The sequence below is a fragment of the Carassius carassius genome, chromosome 5 (genome assembly GCF_963082965.1).
Source record: "Carassius carassius chromosome 5, fCarCar2.1, whole genome shotgun sequence".
Lineage (NCBI taxonomy): Eukaryota > Metazoa > Chordata > Actinopteri > Cypriniformes > Cyprinidae > Carassius > Carassius carassius.
In genome coordinates this window covers 25876596-25895261 of record NC_081759.1, presented here as the reverse complement: position 1 = coordinate 25895261, position 18666 = coordinate 25876596, and the positions used below count along the sequence as shown (strand labels likewise).

Sequence of the window (18666 nt, the reverse complement as noted above, 5' to 3'; positions counted from 1 at the left end):
CTAGCATAATCTCTGCATATCCACCATGTTTTAAGTGCCAGGTCTTGCCTGATTAACAAAAACCTTCAAAAACAATTCATTCATAAAACTCTTGGATTACACAAATCTGTAATTAGTACTAGAGCCCGACCGATATGGATTTTTGGGGGCCGATGCCGATATTAACTCGAAAAGAGTCGATTTATAAGCCGATATTTTTTTTTTTTTTAAATAATCTGGATATTAGACCCATTTCCTATAAACTGCATTTACACAACATTCAATAGCAAAATATCTGCCTGTTCTATGTATGTGGGCTGTATAAACCATTTTCCAGAATGGACCATGTAAAAAAAAAAGCCTTAGATTACAGTCTCAATGACTAAACAATTGCACATCAAAAGTATATATTTTTTAATGATCAAAAAACAGTCTGGTTTTAAACATTTAACACTTTTACTTTCTTCCAGTTGAAGCTTGTTTTAACAGTCTGTGTGTTTACTGTAAATAAATTATAATACTAAAGTTAAAGTATTTGCAGAAGTAGTCCCACACTTTGCTGCTACAGCATTCACCTTTTTCAGCCATCTGTAGGCAGAAAGAGAGACGGAGAAAGAATAAGCATGTGTATTAATAATATCACCATGTATCATTACTCATGTCATCATTAGAAATATAATAATAATTAAACTTGCCTCCTACATAGGCAAAAATGAGAAATATATATTTTTTTTTTATTTGTCAAGCAATAGGTATTACCTACTTATATTTAACAATATTATTTCAACATTTTCCTGTTATGTCTGTAAAGCTGCTTTGAAACAATATGTAAAAAAAGAAAAAAGCGCTTGTTCAGCTCACATTTATTTACATGTCCCCTCTGGTTTAATCATTTCTGACGCACCTACTGTAGTTACTGTAACTACACTATATTTGCTCTCACAGACACATTCACAACAGACCCGTATATCTTCTCTTCTCTTTGTGCAGTCTGAATCAAAACATCGTCTTGCCTACTATTACCGAAAGATTACGGAATCAATTCGAAGTTGAATGGTTAACGTTAGTGTCATGAACACACCGCTGTCAATTTTGAGAAGAACCACCTTCAAACAAGTTAATAGCAAGCATTTAAGGGGCCTGCTAAAAAGGAAGCTATTAGCGTTAGAGTAACGTAACCAGCCTGAATTCACCAAATTGTTCTCTGGACCTGAGGGTAGCCTCTTCTTCCTTGCTTCTCTCTTAATTCTCATCAGCAGGACTAGCGCTATCGATCGCTTCTGACAACGGGACAGATACATGTTTGCTGCTGACCGAAAGGAGGAGGAACAGACTATGAAAGAGCTCCCGCTAAACGTTTTTAAAACTCCGCCTATGCCATAGCGCAGCGCAAATCGCGTTGTATCTGAAGGGCAACGCTGAACCCAGCGGCAAGCGCCGTGCATACCGCGTACTGTGTGAAAGGCCCAATTTCGCGGTCATTATGTGGGAAACACACCGCAATAGAATAAGAATAAGTTAAACGCTAACGTTATAGTTTGACCTCCTATTAACGTTCGCGCTCTTCCACTGATAAACATGGTATTAGCTTTGTGGCTAATCTAATATAGCAATGCATTAGCGGCTGTAAGTGATGTTACAGAATATTTAGAAGTAATAATGATAGGACCGTTAGCTAGAACTACCACACAGTTTTTATACACAGGGTATGAACTAAATCTACAATCATTTCACATGACGAACGACAGACTCACCGTCAAAACAGTTGATCGCTTTCTTCTGTAGTGGACTTCTGGCGCTGTTGTTAACTCTGGAGCTGCAGAGCTCCCTCTGGTGGGCACACTGTGCAACACTCATAACATGAGTGAAGCATGAGACTCTGTTTCTCATGTTTCACCGGCCGTTATAAATGCCGATGCCGATTTAAATGCAATTAGCTTATATCGGCCGATAATATCGGCCGGCCGATATATCGGTCGGGCTCTAATTAGTACTTAAAAACATCAACCTTGATGGTGTAATGGTGGATTATAAGAAAATAAGGAACTTATTTTATACAAGATTTTACACAATCGTTGTTTTGACTGCAAAGTGAAAAACATACAGGATTGCAGAACTACTTGTCCTGATTTTCTTGTTCAGGTTAGCTGTACTATTGTACACTATTTTCAGACAGAATTCTCAACTGGGCTGAGCTCAGCACTTTGATTGAGCCATTACACAACATTAATCTTGTTTTTCTTGAGCCACTAAATTGTTCATTTGGGCCTTGTGTTCGGGATCATTGTCCTGCTGAAAGAAGAAGTTTAAGGTTTTAGGTTTGGGTAATGTACTATTTACACCAGACAAATTGCTTTGACAAAAGACTCTTTTTTGGTTTCATCTTGCCAAAAAATATTGTTTAAAAGACTTACAATAAGGTTTCATTTGTTAATATGAGTTAACATAAACTAACAATGATAAATACTTCAAAAGCAATTATTAATCTTAGTCAAGACTAATTTCAACATTCACTATAAAGCGTTAGCAAAATCTTTTGTTTGTCAGCAAACGAGAATACCAAAATTATTCATTAAGAGTAGTTATTGTATTAGGTATCAGGAACTGAGAACAAACAATAATTCTACAGCACTGTTTCATCTAATGCTAATTTCTACATACAATAGTTTAATTTTAACAAGTTAATTAACAATTTTACAATGAACAATGATATATTTATAAATGAACACTGACCATTTTGATAGACACTGTAAAAATGTTAACCTTTTTTTTTTTTTTTTTTTTACAGCCATACGTTTTTTTGCCACTATCCAATAGAGAACTTTTTCTAGGCACCTGTGTGGTTTGACGCATCTTCTGCTTCCAGTGAAACATCGTAACACTTGATATTTTGCTTCATTTATACATGTTTATTTTTTACTCTAACTTCTCTGTAAGACTCTTTAGTATTTATTCTCACAGCTGTCCTTCTGATTCAAAGACCAAATAAATGTTTAACGGTGTTTACTATACAAAGAATGCTTTTAATTTAATAATTCACAAGTAGAAGCCAATTAAGGCAAATTTAGACAAATGTGTCCTTGATAGAGTCATTTAATTTTTTTTTTTTTTCATATCGGTGAAGTCATATCTTCTGGGACGCTGTTTACAAAATAATATTTCCTAACAAAAAACAATGTTACATTAACTTTGAGTGTCAGTGCTGCTCAGAACTGAAAATATGACAGAACTAAACTTTAATGTCAGATGAGAGAACTGCTTCAATTTTGTGAGTATCTGACTGTATCTGACAGATTGGCAGCTGCTGTCACCAGTAATCAAAGGTCACTTCATTTTTATTTCTCCAGAGAAAAGCAATAGATGTTGAGTGTCAGCAACACCTTGAGTGTGAATTGCATGCATATGTGTGTGTCTGTGTAATATGCTGTATCTCTCTCTCTTTCTTCACATCCTCCAGGGCACAGGGAGGGAAATTGAGGCGCGCTCCCAAGGGTGGAGAGACGGTTGCCAGAAAGATTAACCCGCCTTCCTTTTATAGCCCCTGACAAGAGGTTAAATCACACGTTACAGTTCTGCACACTAACCTCTCCCTGAATAATTAGATCATGAATATTACAGTGTCTGACTCTGGCAGGCCACGGCTGATTAGTCCTGGCTGGAGAGGCTGAGGGCACCACGAGGATTTAAAAGCTGCTTTCATCACATCAGCCTCATAGAAGGAAACATTTCATTGCAACCAATGAAGGCTGAAGTGAAATAAATATAAAGTCCTCTGGACCAACATACTCCAATGAACAAAACAATGCCAAATGTAGGGCACTATGCAATCCATCCATCCAATTTTTTTTTTTTTTTTTACAGATTCCATTTTTTCCATTTAAATTTTTCTGGATTTCACTTTTTCCCCATTTTTTTTCTAGACTCTGTTTTGATGGTTCAATTAAATTGTAGTAAGCAAAAAGCATGTCTAATTAATTGAAATCATGAAACTTACACCATTTAACAGCAATTTATTAAAATTTTAACAAAGAATAGATTTTTAAAGCCTTTTTTTTCTCTAATTCATTTTAATTTTTTACCAAATTCTGTGTTTTCCATTCATTTTCGGGATTCCATTTTAATGGTTTCATTAAAAGTTAGCAATCAAAAGCATCCATAATTAATTTATAAAAAATATATATTCTGGTAAATATTTCTTAAAAAAATAATGTTTTCATAATAATTTTATTATTTATCAAATTTATCATTACACTAAGTAATTTATTTCTGTCACAGTTTCTTAAAGTTAAACCAAACTTTTTTTGACACGTTGCGGTGAAGAACTTTAGGTTTCTGTTTGTATATATGATGACAGTTTTACCCAAAATAAACTGTAAAAATTTTATGAAGTGAAGATGAAGCTATCACAGAGATTATATTCATGTGTTTATGTTCTCTTATATTCTGGCGGCAGTGGCTGAAAACACCACGAGCATGGTGTGCACTTCAGGATGCATGCAGTGAATGAAACCATGCGCCTGCACCATTCATTCACACAGTCAGAGACACACAGACACTATTCCATATTGCATTTTGATTTAAGTGTACTGACCTACTTTTGATTTATCCTACCAAAATACATTAAATGCCGTTTTTATGACTTGATTCCGCAATTCCATCATCATTTTTTCAGCATCACGGAAATCACAGGGAAGTGCAAATGTTTGCCAAAAGGAGAAGGGGAAATCAAGCCTACAGATTTCATGGCTAACAACTGAAAGACTAAATCCACAGGACAAGAATGACATATGGAAATATGTTAAAAATGAGTCTATCCCTACATCCAAATATGCATTCTCCAAAGTAAATAATTTGGAAGTAAATAAAACTAAGATTAGTAATTGAGTGCATTTTACAGGAAAATATTAGTTCTACTTTTCAGACATTTTCTTTTTAATCCAATGTTACTTGCGGTACTTACATACCGGTAGTATGCTGTAGGGTTTTATGAGTGTCCCGAGTCAAAAGAGCCCACCCACGAGTCTCTATGACATTCCGGTCCTTAGATATGACACCACTTAGCGAGCACCACTAATATGCGTTCTCCTTTGCTGTTGTCACTGACCTGAGGTTGATTTGTGGATGGAGGCCGAGCGTGTTCATTGATATGGGAGGATGAATATTTGTCAGGTCACGGAGACAACACTACTCCACTTCACAAAAACACCTGCTCTCAGATGACTTTGGGTAGGAGCCCCTATTAATTACAGGAAGCCACCGCAGAGGGACAGTGAGCATGCAATGAGACCCTGGGACATCAGCTACAGGAAGACAAATGGCCAAACCATGATTGAATGCAGACACACACACACACACAAATTCTCTAGTGCACACACACACACACACTCAGCTCCCTCTCATCCTCTTCAATCAAGCTCTGTAATGCTGCCCGTGTAGGTCTTACTCACTGCCAGCCAGGCTATGCCGCATTTCAGAAACTAGGTCACACGGATGGCTTTTCATCACACAACTCCACATTATATGCACCAAGCCGACTCGAAAACACTATAGGCTACTTTAAATACGCATTCATATGCATGCAAGCACAAAACAAACAGAGCCAGCATCAACAAGCACACACAAAAGAGCTTCTGCTAATGGATGGTTTCTTCAAGTAACCCCACGTTCCGGACTCTGGCACAAAAGAGGGAAATGGCTGAAGGTGTACTCTTCATTGATCGCTGAGAGACGCCTGACAAAAGGTCTCCGCTTGCCCCCGTAGCTACTCATACACTCATTGACCCAAGCACTATACTTTGCTTTGTGCCTGTGCATGTGTAGCTTTTGTATCTCTTGTACATGCATTAGTGGCACACATGAGTTTTATAAGGCTCACCGGATCAACTTGTTTTTGCAAGATTTCAAGGAGGACAGCAGAAGCCTAGAAGGCACCTTTGTCTTTTGACAGGATATTAAGCCTCCCTCGTGTCTGTCAGTGCACCTCTCTGCACCTGCTTCTGCGAACAACTCTCTCTTTCTCTTCCCCGCACACAGGAGTGAACCGTCCTCAGAGCCAGGCCCGTGTCTGATCCTGTGCTAGATTGATAACCATTTGAGCTGCCTTTATAAATCAGCGGGAGGCACAAAAGGCTACAGAAGGTCTCACGTCACGCCACCTTCAGAAAACACACCTGATTTATTGGCTTGGTGTGTTGACATCTACAAGTGAATATTTCTGGAAACCTGCTCATGAAGGATGTGGCCCCAGAATCTTTTTTTGACTTGCTATGAGAACCTCAGGCACTGATGTTACTCAAGATCTTTCTGAATCTCCAAAAGTACAGGTTCTGCAATAGACATTAAATTAATAGTAATTTGGGTTAATCCTAAATAACGCTAATAATTACTAGTTAAATGTTATCTTTAGCAAATCTCAAAATAGCTATCCATGCTTTTACTGTACATTGTTATGTCTAAATTTACTAGAATTTTAAATGTTTTATTTTCAATTGGATAATTAGTTAAGAATAAAATATATACAACTCTAATATCATGCATCTAATGATTATCAGCCATAACACAAAACCCAATAATTATCAGCTCATCTGTACATAATTTTAATACCTGCTTCCTTTGTTAAAACATCTTCAAAACTGTAATTTTAACCATACTTTATTACGTTTCTGAAAGTGCTGATTTGGTTTTTCTCTGCTAAAGGCAACTAATATTATGTAAATAGTTCCTCTGACAATTGTTCCTGCCAAACAACTGTTTTCAAAAATGCTAATTATAAGAAAAGATTCTTGGGCAGAAAATTTGCATAATAGAATTAGAAATAGATTTCTGAAGGATCATGTTACTTGATCTGAAATTTCTGCTTAACTATCACAGGAATAAAAGACATTTAAATGTATTACAATATAAAACAATTATTTTAAATAGTAATATTATATTCTAATATAATTACAATAGTAATATTATTTTACAATATTACGTTTTACTGTATTTTTGCTCAAACACATTTAGTCTTCATGAGCATAGGAGATTACTTCGATAATATTTCCAGCTCTTTTGTAATCTATACATTACAAAATGCAACTGGAGAGAAAATCTATGCGTTTATACTAGAAGTAAATTGAGGGTAATCTTCCATAAAGTCGCATAAAGTTTTAACCACACAACAACTGTCCACTAACACAAATCTGTGGTTTACTTCCATAAAATTCCATTTTTGTAATCCATTAAGATGCAGGGAGACTCAACTGTATCACTTACATTATTTGTGGAGCATATAATTTTAAAACCGTTCTGTTTACACTTGAAACAACATTAAGAGGAGCAGTTAGCCCTACACATATTGCCCTTCTCTTGGGCTACATGTCCTGTTTGAGAGAAAATCCCTGATAAACTCAGCAAAACATCGCCACTGATCCCGAACAAACTGTCACCAGCATTTGACTCTGCCAAAGGCATCAATCCCAGCGTTACAGCAGCACCCTGATTCTTCACTCGGCTGTCCACTCGTCAACTCTGACCTGTCATTACAAAGCAACGTGATCTCTTCAGCTGAGTTCATCCAGCATAAAGACACATTCCTGGATTAGGTAGCTGAGAAAGTGAGACCTGTGCTGTGGACAGGCTAGTAAACAGAGACGTTAGTTAGCCTGCAGCTCGTATTTAATAAACCCTCATTCAAGATAACAGATCTAGATGTGGCCTGACAGTTGTCACAACGGTTGATCTTTTTTAAGAAAGTTTATGAGGGTCTGAGGGCCCAGAAAGGTGCGTGTAGGATGAATATCTTGTTAAAGAAATGCAGGCGAGCTGAAGTCAAGCCGAAGAGACAGGATGGAATGGGTCAGGTTGGTAAAATAATTGGGTAAGCGAAATTACAACTTTAGTTTTGGCTTTAAAAGACTAAATTCAGAAAATCCTCGAACTAGTCAATTCTCAAAATCAAACGATTCATTAATTAAAAGTGCACTCAGCAGTTTTGTTTATGGGTCAATATAGAATTCACCAATAATGTTGTTTTTTTTGCATAAAACATACAAATATTATTCATTCATTCAATCAATCATTCATTCATAACAAATATACTGTAAAAACTTTAATATTGTGAAATACTGTAATATATTTATTGTAATATTTTGTAAAAATGTCATTTGTTCCTGTAACGCAAATCATTACTGCAGTCTTCATGATTGCATGAAGTCAGATGATCCTTCAGAAAACATGAGCTGATTTGATGCTCAAAAATATTTCTTATTATAATCAAATGTTGAAATAAGTTTGAAAACTGTAACTAATATTTTCCTGGAAACCATGATATATTTTTTTTTCCACATTCATCGATTAATAAAAAGTTTAAAAGAACAGCATTCATTTGAAACAGAAATCTTCTGTAACATTACGAATGTCTTTGATGTCACTGAACAAAAGTATTAATTTCTTTAAAACAAAAAAAATCTCACTGACATATAAAAAGCATTTTCAGTGAGGTAGCAATTACTGTGTGCATGTGTATGAGGCTAATAAGATCACTTTAATGCTTGCTTCAGGAACTGCATCAGAGATTACCAGATCAATAAACCCAGCCTGTGGTCAAAGTAATAACTCTCAATTGTAAGTTAGACTGCGACACACAAACTATCATGCTTGGTCACACTAAATAACATCCTGCCCAAAACTGCTCATACCAAATACACCAAGAAACACGAGTAATATGTCAGGCTGAACCACCACCTCTCTCACACTGAATCCAATCTCACAAACACGTAAAAGAGAGATGGACCAGTCTCAAATGTCCAGAGGTGCTAAGGTTAATCTAGCACGTCAGAAGTCACTTTCAGAACGAACACGAAGCACACGCTGCTTCAGCTCTGAACACAAACGTCCATTCAGGATGACTTCTTTCACTCAGGTCCAGTGAAGGTCAACGTTTACCCTTCACCTCCTCTCTCCCCATTACATACAAGCCTTGTTATTCATGCCTGCCCTCTCTCCTACTTTACCTAAATAAAAAAAAAAACATTGTGGTTAAAGCAATTCCTTCTGCTTCACTTTTTTTAATAATGTAATCTATTATTACTCTGTCTATTTCGGCCAGTGCAGAGATAGCATTCAACATTCAGTATTCAGTCTTCTCAACAATGGGTCTTAACAGGAGCACTGATTCACGGGCCACATAAAGGGCTCCTATTCTCTGCTCTGGATCCCTTGTGCTGAAATAACACACACGCTCTGAAATTTGCACACACATACACACTCACATAATGATGGGACTGGCAGCATGGGCACTATTTTCTCTAATCCATTAGAAGCTGTTGCCCCCATCAAATTGAAAAAGGTTAGAGAAAAATGTACTGTGCCATGGTATAACAGTAATACTCACTCTCTCAAGTAAGAAACACATAGTCTTGAGCGCAAATGGAGAAAAACTAACTTGGAGGTTTTTAGAATTGCATGGAAAAACAGTATGTCCAGCTATAGACAGGCTCTAAAAACTGCCATATCCACAAACTCATTGAAAATAGCCAAAACAATCCAAGGTTTTTATTAAGCATAGTGGCTAGATTAAAAAATAACCAGACGCCACCCGATTTAAATATTCCATCAACATTTAATAGTAATGATTTTATGAATTTCTTCACTGAATTCATATAGAAACATCAGAACATCAGAAAAACAATAACAAATGTAGATTCTACAGTGTCTAACACTTCAGTTTCATCCATCGCACCCAAAGATAAACTGCAGTGCTTTACAACTATAGGACAGTAAGAGCTAAATAAACTTATCACGGCATCTAAACCAACAACATGTTTATTAGATCCTGTACCCACTAAACTACTGAAAGAGTTGTTACCTGTAGCCGAAGAACCACTTCTCAATATTATTAACTCGTCGTTATCTTTAGGTCACGTCCCAAAACCATTCAAACTGGCTGTTATTAAGCCTTTTATTAAAAAAAACCAAAACTAGATCCTAGTGAACTGGCAAATTATAGGCCCATTTCAAATATTACATTTATGTCTAAAATTTTTGAAAAAGTTGTGGTCTGCTCAATTGTGCTCCTTTTCCTGCAAAAAAAATTATCTGTATGAAGAATTTCTGGCATCAGATCAAGGTTGCATTTCATTGCTAGTTTTACTTGATCTTAGTGCTGCGTTCGACACCATAGATCATGACATACTCATGGATCGATTACAAAACTATGCAGGTATTCAAGGGCAGGCTATAAGATGGTTTAGATCCTACCTGTCCGATCGCTACCACTTGTTTATTTAAATGGGGATTCATCTCATTTATCACCAGTAAAACATGGAGTGCCACAAGGATCTGTCCTAGGTCTACTATTTTCAATATACATGTTCGCTTTGGTAAAATTATTAGAAAATATGGGATTAGTTTCCACTGTTATGCTGATGATACTCAACTATATATCTCAACAAGACCAGATGAAACTTCTAAATTATCTAAGCTAACAGAGTGTGTTAAAAATTTAAAAGATGAACAATAATTTTCTCCAATTAAATTTGGATAAGACAGGGATATTACTTATTGGACCAAAAAAAATAGTACACTAGAATCTCGTAGATTACAGTTTGCAACTAGACGGATGTACTGTTACTTCCTCTACAGTCAAAAATCTGGGTGTTATTTTAGACAGCAACTTGTCTTTTGAAAACCATATTTCCCATGTTACAAAAACAGCTAAGAAACATAGCCAAGCTATGAAACATGTTTCTGATGCAGAAAAGCTAGTTAATGGATTCATGAAGTCTAGACTGGACTATTGTAATGCACTTCTAGGTGGTTGTCCTGCATCTTCATTAAACAAGCCACAGGTAGTCCAAAATGCAGCAGCTAGAGTCCTTACCTGGTCAAAAAAAAAAAATGTGATCATATTACCCCAATTTTACAGTCTCTGCACTAGCTACCTATTAAGTTCCGTGTCAGTTACAAATTATCATTACTTACCTATAAGGCCCTAAATGGTTTAGGTCCTGCGTACCTAACTAGCCTTCTACCACGCTACAATCCATCATGCTCCCCAAAGTCACAAAATGCTGGACTTTTGGTAGTTCCTAGGATAGCAAAGTCCACAAAAGGAGGTAGAGCTTTTTCGCATTTGGCTCCCAAACACTGGAGTGGCATTCCTGATAATGTTTGGGGTTCAGACACACTCTCTCTATTTAAATCTAGATTAAAAACACATCTATTTCATTTCATTTCACACATTCAATGTTTTGCATCCCATGGTAACTAGGATTTACACAAGCTCCAGTCTGGATCAAGAACACCTGAGAAGAGATGATACCAACCCCTCAGAGGACCTCAGATGATGCTAACCCTGAAAAAACATACAGAACTACCAAATATTGCTACAAGTGTGATTGCATCATATAATAATTGCTGTTCATAGTGTTCATCATCTGGTTGACTATTTCTTGTATTAATTTTTCCGAAATTTCTGCCATATGCACATAAACTGACAGTCACCACTGATAAGCTACTACTAAATATTGTACAAATGTAATTTTCTGTAAAGTTGCTTTGCAATATTTTGTATTGTAAAAAGTGCTATACAAATAAACTTGAATTCAATTGAACTCTTGTGCTGCTGCAAAATTAAAGGCTTTTCACAGGATATCCAGGTCAATTTTCTTTTGACTAACTTTTACCTTCACCTTTCAATAAAAACAGGTGTACACAAAACATGGCTACAGAGAAAGTAGCTAGTCAGAAGAGGACTAGGAAAAGCTAGGCTGAAAATAAAATGGAGAGATAGTGATAGAAACACAGCGCTAATCCTCAGATATGCTTTTTAATAGGCTCGGTGCTAACAGATGTGTGGCAAATAGGGTTGGATCAAAACCAGAATTTTGCTATCTGGTATCTTGGTTTCAATACTAAATCAAAAGGCAAAAAATTAACACAGCCTGGATTGACATATGAAATGAAACTAGCAAATCAAATGACTAAATAGCAAGTTGCAATCAATCTTACATTCTTGTGTAGTTAATAATACATCAAGTTACTTGCAAACAAAATAAGTAGGTATCAAAACATGAGAAAATCTAACTGCAATAACATTTGGAACTTTCCCCACACTTTACTTTGTTTCTATTTGTTACATAAATTGAAGATGTTTTTGTATTGACGCCAGACTTATCACTCATTTATGAATAATCTTATCTTCTGGTATACATACATCAAGTTAAATAAAAAAAATATCAGTTCCCTTTCATTTTCATTTCAAGCATTTAGCTAGCTAGCCTATTGAAAACTAGACAATTATTTATGTAATGATGAATGGCTTGCTGTATTCCTCGTCACTTTGAATAAATGAAAGCAAGTGAAATGAATAAATGCAAAACAAAAGTCTATAACTACATTTAAGTATATATAGTGTACCATTACAGTGATATAAAATACCTACAATATTATGATATTTTGCTCACATCGTGCTCATGAACATTCCATCTGGATCTGAGTTCAAATAAAACGTTTTTTAAAAGCATTCATAAAGATTTGAATGAATCTCACACATTAACTTTCATGATTTATGCCACAGAAACTTGAACGGTTTAATTGTACAGCAAATTGCCATGCAGGTCAGGTACTGTAATTTGCAAAATGATGATTGTTGTGGTTTATTAATACCAGTATACCAAAACTAACACAAGATAACAAACGAGTCTACATTTACTGATTTTATCGTGAAAAATAAAAGAATGCAAAGAAAGAAAGAAAGATAAAATGCATACCCTTAGCTTTCAGCTCATTCTTCGGAATCTCTTTAAATAATTTCTGTGAGAAGTTGTTGGCCTGACTGGTGTGACAGCCTTGAGTTTGACCTGAGGGGGCTGCAGAACTTTATCAGCCAATGGGGACGGCCTCTGATAAAAAGGCAACCAATGGCAAGAGCTGACAGTAAGTGCTTGCCTGTGGCTAAGAACATTCATCAAAGTGCTTTTATGAGCGTTAGAGCAGAGGCTGGCATGATAAAATTTAACAGACATGCCAAATATCCACAACACACCCCCTCCCCGCCTCTGTATCTCTCTGACTGTCAGCTGACTCAATCTGCTCCATGTAACCTGACATTAACCTTCTGATGTTTCGCCATATTGTTCTTTGTTCCAGGAGGAATCAGCTATCCCATCATCCTGTCATCTCAATGTACTATAACTTTAAAATGTATTATTTCTGTCTCAATAACACACACAAAAAGAGCATAGAACACAGATGAAACACACACACACACACACACACACACAAAAAGGTCCATGTGTTTTCTGTACAGTTTAATACATTAAAATGGGAATCTGACAAACACCGAAAACCATAAATTATAGCTCCTGTCCAAAGCAGCTGCAAAATATGCCAGATTTGTGTCAATCTGTCTGTCTCTCATTAAGAAGCACAGCAAAAGAAGGAAGAAAGAAGGATAAAGATGAACAAGCATGTCAAAATGACTGTCAACAAAACATTCAAATGCCTCAAATGTATGAAAACCCAGAGGACTTGTGTAAAAATGTGCCATTCGACATCTTTCTAGAAAAGAGGAATAAGATGAATGCAGAACAACTGAAGAAAAGATTAAATTATTTTTAATTAAATCACAAAAAATAGACTATTTAAATTATTTATATTATTCTATTATTTAGATCATTAATAATCTATATTATATTATATTATATTTATATTTATATATATTATATTTACATTATGTAACATCATTCTGATCTAAATTTATTTAGGCTATAATTTTTATTCCGATTTGTACATATATTTATCTTTTTAGCACTTTTAAATCTCTTAGAGCATTCCCTTCACATTGTACATGTATGGTGGTGTGTATGACAAATATAATTTGAATTTGATAAGTAATAATAATATTATAATAGATTGGGGAAAATAGAATAGACCTGTAAAGAGAAGGGCATCAGTTTCATTGTATTCCAGAGAAGCTAAAAACTATTCAGTATAATAAACAACTACATGGACTCCATTTAACAGTGAGGTGAAAGGTAACATCAAACACTTTAAAACTTCCATTTGAGGTACTTCTGAGTTCAAAATTGACTTCTCTGTCTCATGATTCTGCCCTCTGCCCCAACCAGTTGGAAGCAGATCTCACTTCCATCTCTTCACGACTACAGCTCAGCATTGCATTACCACAGAAGTGCAAAGACGCAGCAGGCCACCCTGGCACCCAAGCAGGAGATGAGAGCGCTACCATGCTAATGGCATCTTTTCAGATTATACTGGACAGATATGCAATTTGCCAAGCAAACCCTCATTATGCAGCGGGGCAGAGACAGAAGGGAGGGTCAGATATCCCGTTCCAGAGCTCTTATCTAGAGCCATAAACAGATAAGAGCAGATGACTGCTGCCCTCCTGCTCAACTTACAGACAGATGCACAGACAGGGGGGATAAACACGTTCCTGTTCTACAGCAAGAGACATACACACCAAAATACAGATCTAATCCCTGCTGTAGAATAGATGTCATTATACTGGCCATATCACTTGGATGCATGCACACACTTCCCTTTTACAGGTACCATAGTAACTCTGCTTCCATGCTAAAAGGGAGACAAACTGTGTTTGTCTGTTGTGTCTCAATGTAGACAACAGTTCTGAATATTTCGGCAGTTGACATTTAAGAATTTCCTGTTTTATTCTAGAGAACAAGACATGGAAATCTGTAGTTATACTTGACATACCACTGATACACAGAAAAATATTTGATTAGGGAATTTGGCACATTATACTGGGCTTAACCCTGAGTCACCACTGATCTACTGAAATGAAGCTTTTGATTATGTACATAATTTATGCTAGTATTTATTTTCGTTAATCAGAATAAAACACTACTGAGAATCCTGTTTTAATTTTATTTCTAATTATTTTAATCTAATCGGAATAATTCAAAGTAAAGATTAATATATATATATATATATATATTTAAACTTTGGTAAATTTAGTGCTGAACTGAGTGCAGTTATGCCATTTTTCCACATATTGATTATTCTTTTGCAAAGTACGCATTAAAGTTATTCCCTTGTCCTCTGGCTAATTCAGATGCATTTTTACTTAAACTTACTAAAACTTAAGCTTATAGTAAAGCTAGCTTACTATAATAAATGCAGTTAACAGCTACATAAATGCCGTACAAATCTCTTTCACACAGACTGCTATGCTTTATCTACCCTCAACTGGAGTGCAGTGGTAAACAAAACAGAAAATTGACATACCAATCACTGAGGCCCTGTAAGACAATCTAAACCTGTCCGGTAAAAGCATACAGCCCAATTGGCCTCAATGACATCAGGCTCCTCACTCTCATCTAACAGGCTTATCTGAGACTCTTTCTCAGCTGATCTCTTCAGACCTGCAGTTTACCCTCATACAAAGGGATTTTATGAGTCAGGCCAAAGCTTCTTGCTTTAGGGTGCAGGAAAAGAGAGATCTGGTCTGTTTGAAGCGATATAAAGCACAGGCACGGGAGAAAGATGGCGGTGAGGCTTTATTGCTCTAGTGTAAGTAAAGATGTAGAGAACTGAAAAAGAGAGAGAGAGTGTGTGTGTGTGTGTGGCCTGGTTTAACAGCTGGGTGTTTAACTCTCACTCTCAATAGGTGGAGAAAGAGATGAGACACAGACTGGCGTACACGCATTTTTCTCCAACCGACGTGTCGTGCAGTGGAAAACAGCTGTGCAAATGAGCATGCACACCACAAACACACACAGGCTGGATCTGCAAAGCTTTGATCGACAAGCTTGATCAGGCTCTCTTGCAAGCCAAATAAAATATGTTATATAATTAGGAACAAGGTTGAAAGAGTCATTTTCATTTATTTTTTTTCAATGGCTTTAGATGTTTGTTTGTTTTTAAGATTGAACTAAGATTGAACTATTACACTAACAACTGATAAACAAGAAAATTCAGATTAGTTTTGAGGAAAAATAAAAATTCTGTGTGTTTGAAAACTCATCAATAGATGCATAACTGCAGAACATCAGTGTGTTAAAGGAAAAGCAAAATCTGCAAAAAAATTTACTTCTCAGTGTAGAAATTTATTGGAAATTTTTGTAAAGGACTGTTATTTTAACTGGAAGCAACAATTTGAAGTTAAAAACATCTGAATGAGTACAAACTCACAGGTCTCCACTTCACAACTTTTTAGGCAAATTTTCATTTTTGGGTGAACCTTTAAAATGAACTCACAAATCACCACATTCAGGTTCTGATGAACACACAGCCCAAAAGTCCTCATCATCTCCATCTTCTTCACTTCTTCCACTTGGGTTCCTCTCAATCACTTCTGCTGTAATTTGTCATCTGCTGACTCACAAGCTGTGATTGCTCGTCCTTCAGTTGAGAAATCTGTCCATTTGGACCTCATTCAACTGATCTTCAAAATCGCAAGATTACAGCAATTACTATCAGTATTAACAACATGACACTGAGCCGCACAGACAAAGGACTTGAACCAACAGCCAGAGGAAGAAAAAAAAAATCACATGATAGCAAATTGTGACAATCCTCATGCTTAAGTCTTCACATACAACTTAGTCACCACATATACCACAAAACTATTTAATAAAACACTGTGTCCGTGATAATCACATGATCAGAAATGTTCATTATCTCTCTCAAACTTACAAAAAAAAAAAGAAAATTCTTTCTGGAATTAGACAAATTTATGGTATTCATAAAAAAATAGGTTACCATGTTTGGCATTTCCTCTATAATGACCGATTATATTTACCTTTTGCTTAGCACAGGCAGGTCTATTAAACCTAAACCACTTAGAGAGGAGAATGCAGCCATAAGCCCTCCATGCACACTCATAGAGGAATGCGTTAATTATCAAATGCATTAACAGGTTGCCACGTGTTGCAAAACATCTGGAGATATTGTGGCCATATGGTTATTCCATTAGCAGAGGTTACTTACTACACGTGTAATGACATTTAAGCAATATCACTTGAGCAAAAATTAACTGTAAAAAAAAAACTACATGTTTTCAAGTTTCCATGACTTATAATTAATGAATACTAAGATTTGTGAATAAGCATTCTTGAAACTGCATAAAAACCTATGTTAAGCCAACAGAGTTCTCCCTAATGTTATCCTAGTCAAACACAGTTGTCTGAAAAATAATTGTAATAATTAAACAAGACTCCTAAAATGTTAAGGGTTTGTGAATTACAGCATGAATTATAGCATGAATATATTATATGGTCATTGGTTACTGGCGTGGGATTGTTGTTTGCTAGTTATTTTTTATTGTTAGTTATTTGTTTTGTTGTTGTTGTTTACATTAGTTGATTGCCACCTTTCTTAAGGTGCGTGTCAAGTATCTCTATACAACCTTCTAAAACTAGATTCTAATAATATTTAATTTTTAAGGTGTTTGCACAAAGATTTCATAGTTTATGTCATATAAGGCCACAGGTAAACACAGCAGTGCTGTACTAAACCAAGAGTGTGTTATTACTTTTAACAGCTCTATAAACAACTAATACGGAGTAATTTGTGTCAAACAAATGTTTGGTTACCAAAACCCAAAGCCTCAAACTATGCATGTAAATAAATAATAATATGCATATTCTGTTTGATATGCATACAGTCTAATGAATGAAAAACTGATCAGCAAAATAAGGAATAGTTACTCTGACCAAAAAAAAAAAAAAAACATTTGTGGCTGCAGACAGGACAATTGCAGGAGTGAAAATGTATTTATGTATGAGTAGGCATGCATATTTGAAAGCACTCCCCCCATGATCAATTCAAAAAGCCAATTGAAATCACATAATTGCTCCACATAGAAGAAGATAAACGTTACACCCAGATGTCAAAATCATCCTTCACCACGCTCAATAATTGTACTGAGAATAGGAGACCGAGTTTCTTTGGAAATAGGAGTCTGAAATTGAATTATCCAGCCTTTGGAAAATGTAGGGCAGACAGAAGACGGCGCAAAGATTTACAACTGCACTCAGTCAGTGGGTAACTAATGTCAAGCTCCGGGTTTAACGGAGTGAGCACAAGATACCGGAGAAGTAAACCAAATAAACACTCTTTAGCCTTAGGTGACTGCACTTTTAAGAATGGTTAGAATGCATTCATGAAAAAAAGAAAAGCACATAAACATAAACCTGAACAAAAATTAACATAAACCAACAGCAAATTTCTCAGAACCGATGATGCTCTATGTATTCTTCACATTCCAGCTATGTTTACAAAGGACATCCTCAAAATATGTTAAAACTAAACTTTTGCTATACAATAACAATCTACTGAGCATGCAATGAAGGTTATGCAAGTGATTCACGTTGCCAGTTACACAGATGGGAAAAGCTCAGCGCTGCCAAGAGTCTGCTGACTGCATGAAAACACGCAACATGGTCGGAAATCACAACATATGGTCAAGAATAAAATACGTCTACTAACACACATAAGCTTTAACCTTACCCTGAGATCCAGTTATTTACGGATGACATTCGACGCAATCATTTAGCACCAATCCACAAGACCGAAATGCATGGTTAAAGATCCCTTGAACAGCGACAGAAAGTGGTCGATTCAACACGGGCAGCCGCGGAGACACCTACACTAGATTGAGCAGTGGCGTCTATCGCTCCGGTTTCTACGCCAACTAACCCCGCCCACTCTTAAATATATCAA

General features: G+C 36.1%; 1 protein-coding gene across 5 annotated transcripts in view; it reads right to left on the bottom strand.

Moving 5' to 3' along the window:
• LOC132141073 (protein FAM222B-like) overlaps positions 1-18666 on the bottom strand; it is a 62083-nt gene that overhangs the window by 26267 nt on the left and 17150 nt on the right. The window contains exon 1 of one of the 5 annotated variants that reach the window (XM_059550266.1): positions 18454-18642. The exons of 3 other annotated variants lie outside the window; for them this stretch is intronic. The gene's annotated coding sequence lies outside the window, so the exon portion shown is untranslated. Of the gene's footprint in view, positions 1-18453; positions 18643-18666 lie in introns of those variants that run through there. One more of the 5 variants, XM_059550262.1, reaches the window with a different exon arrangement.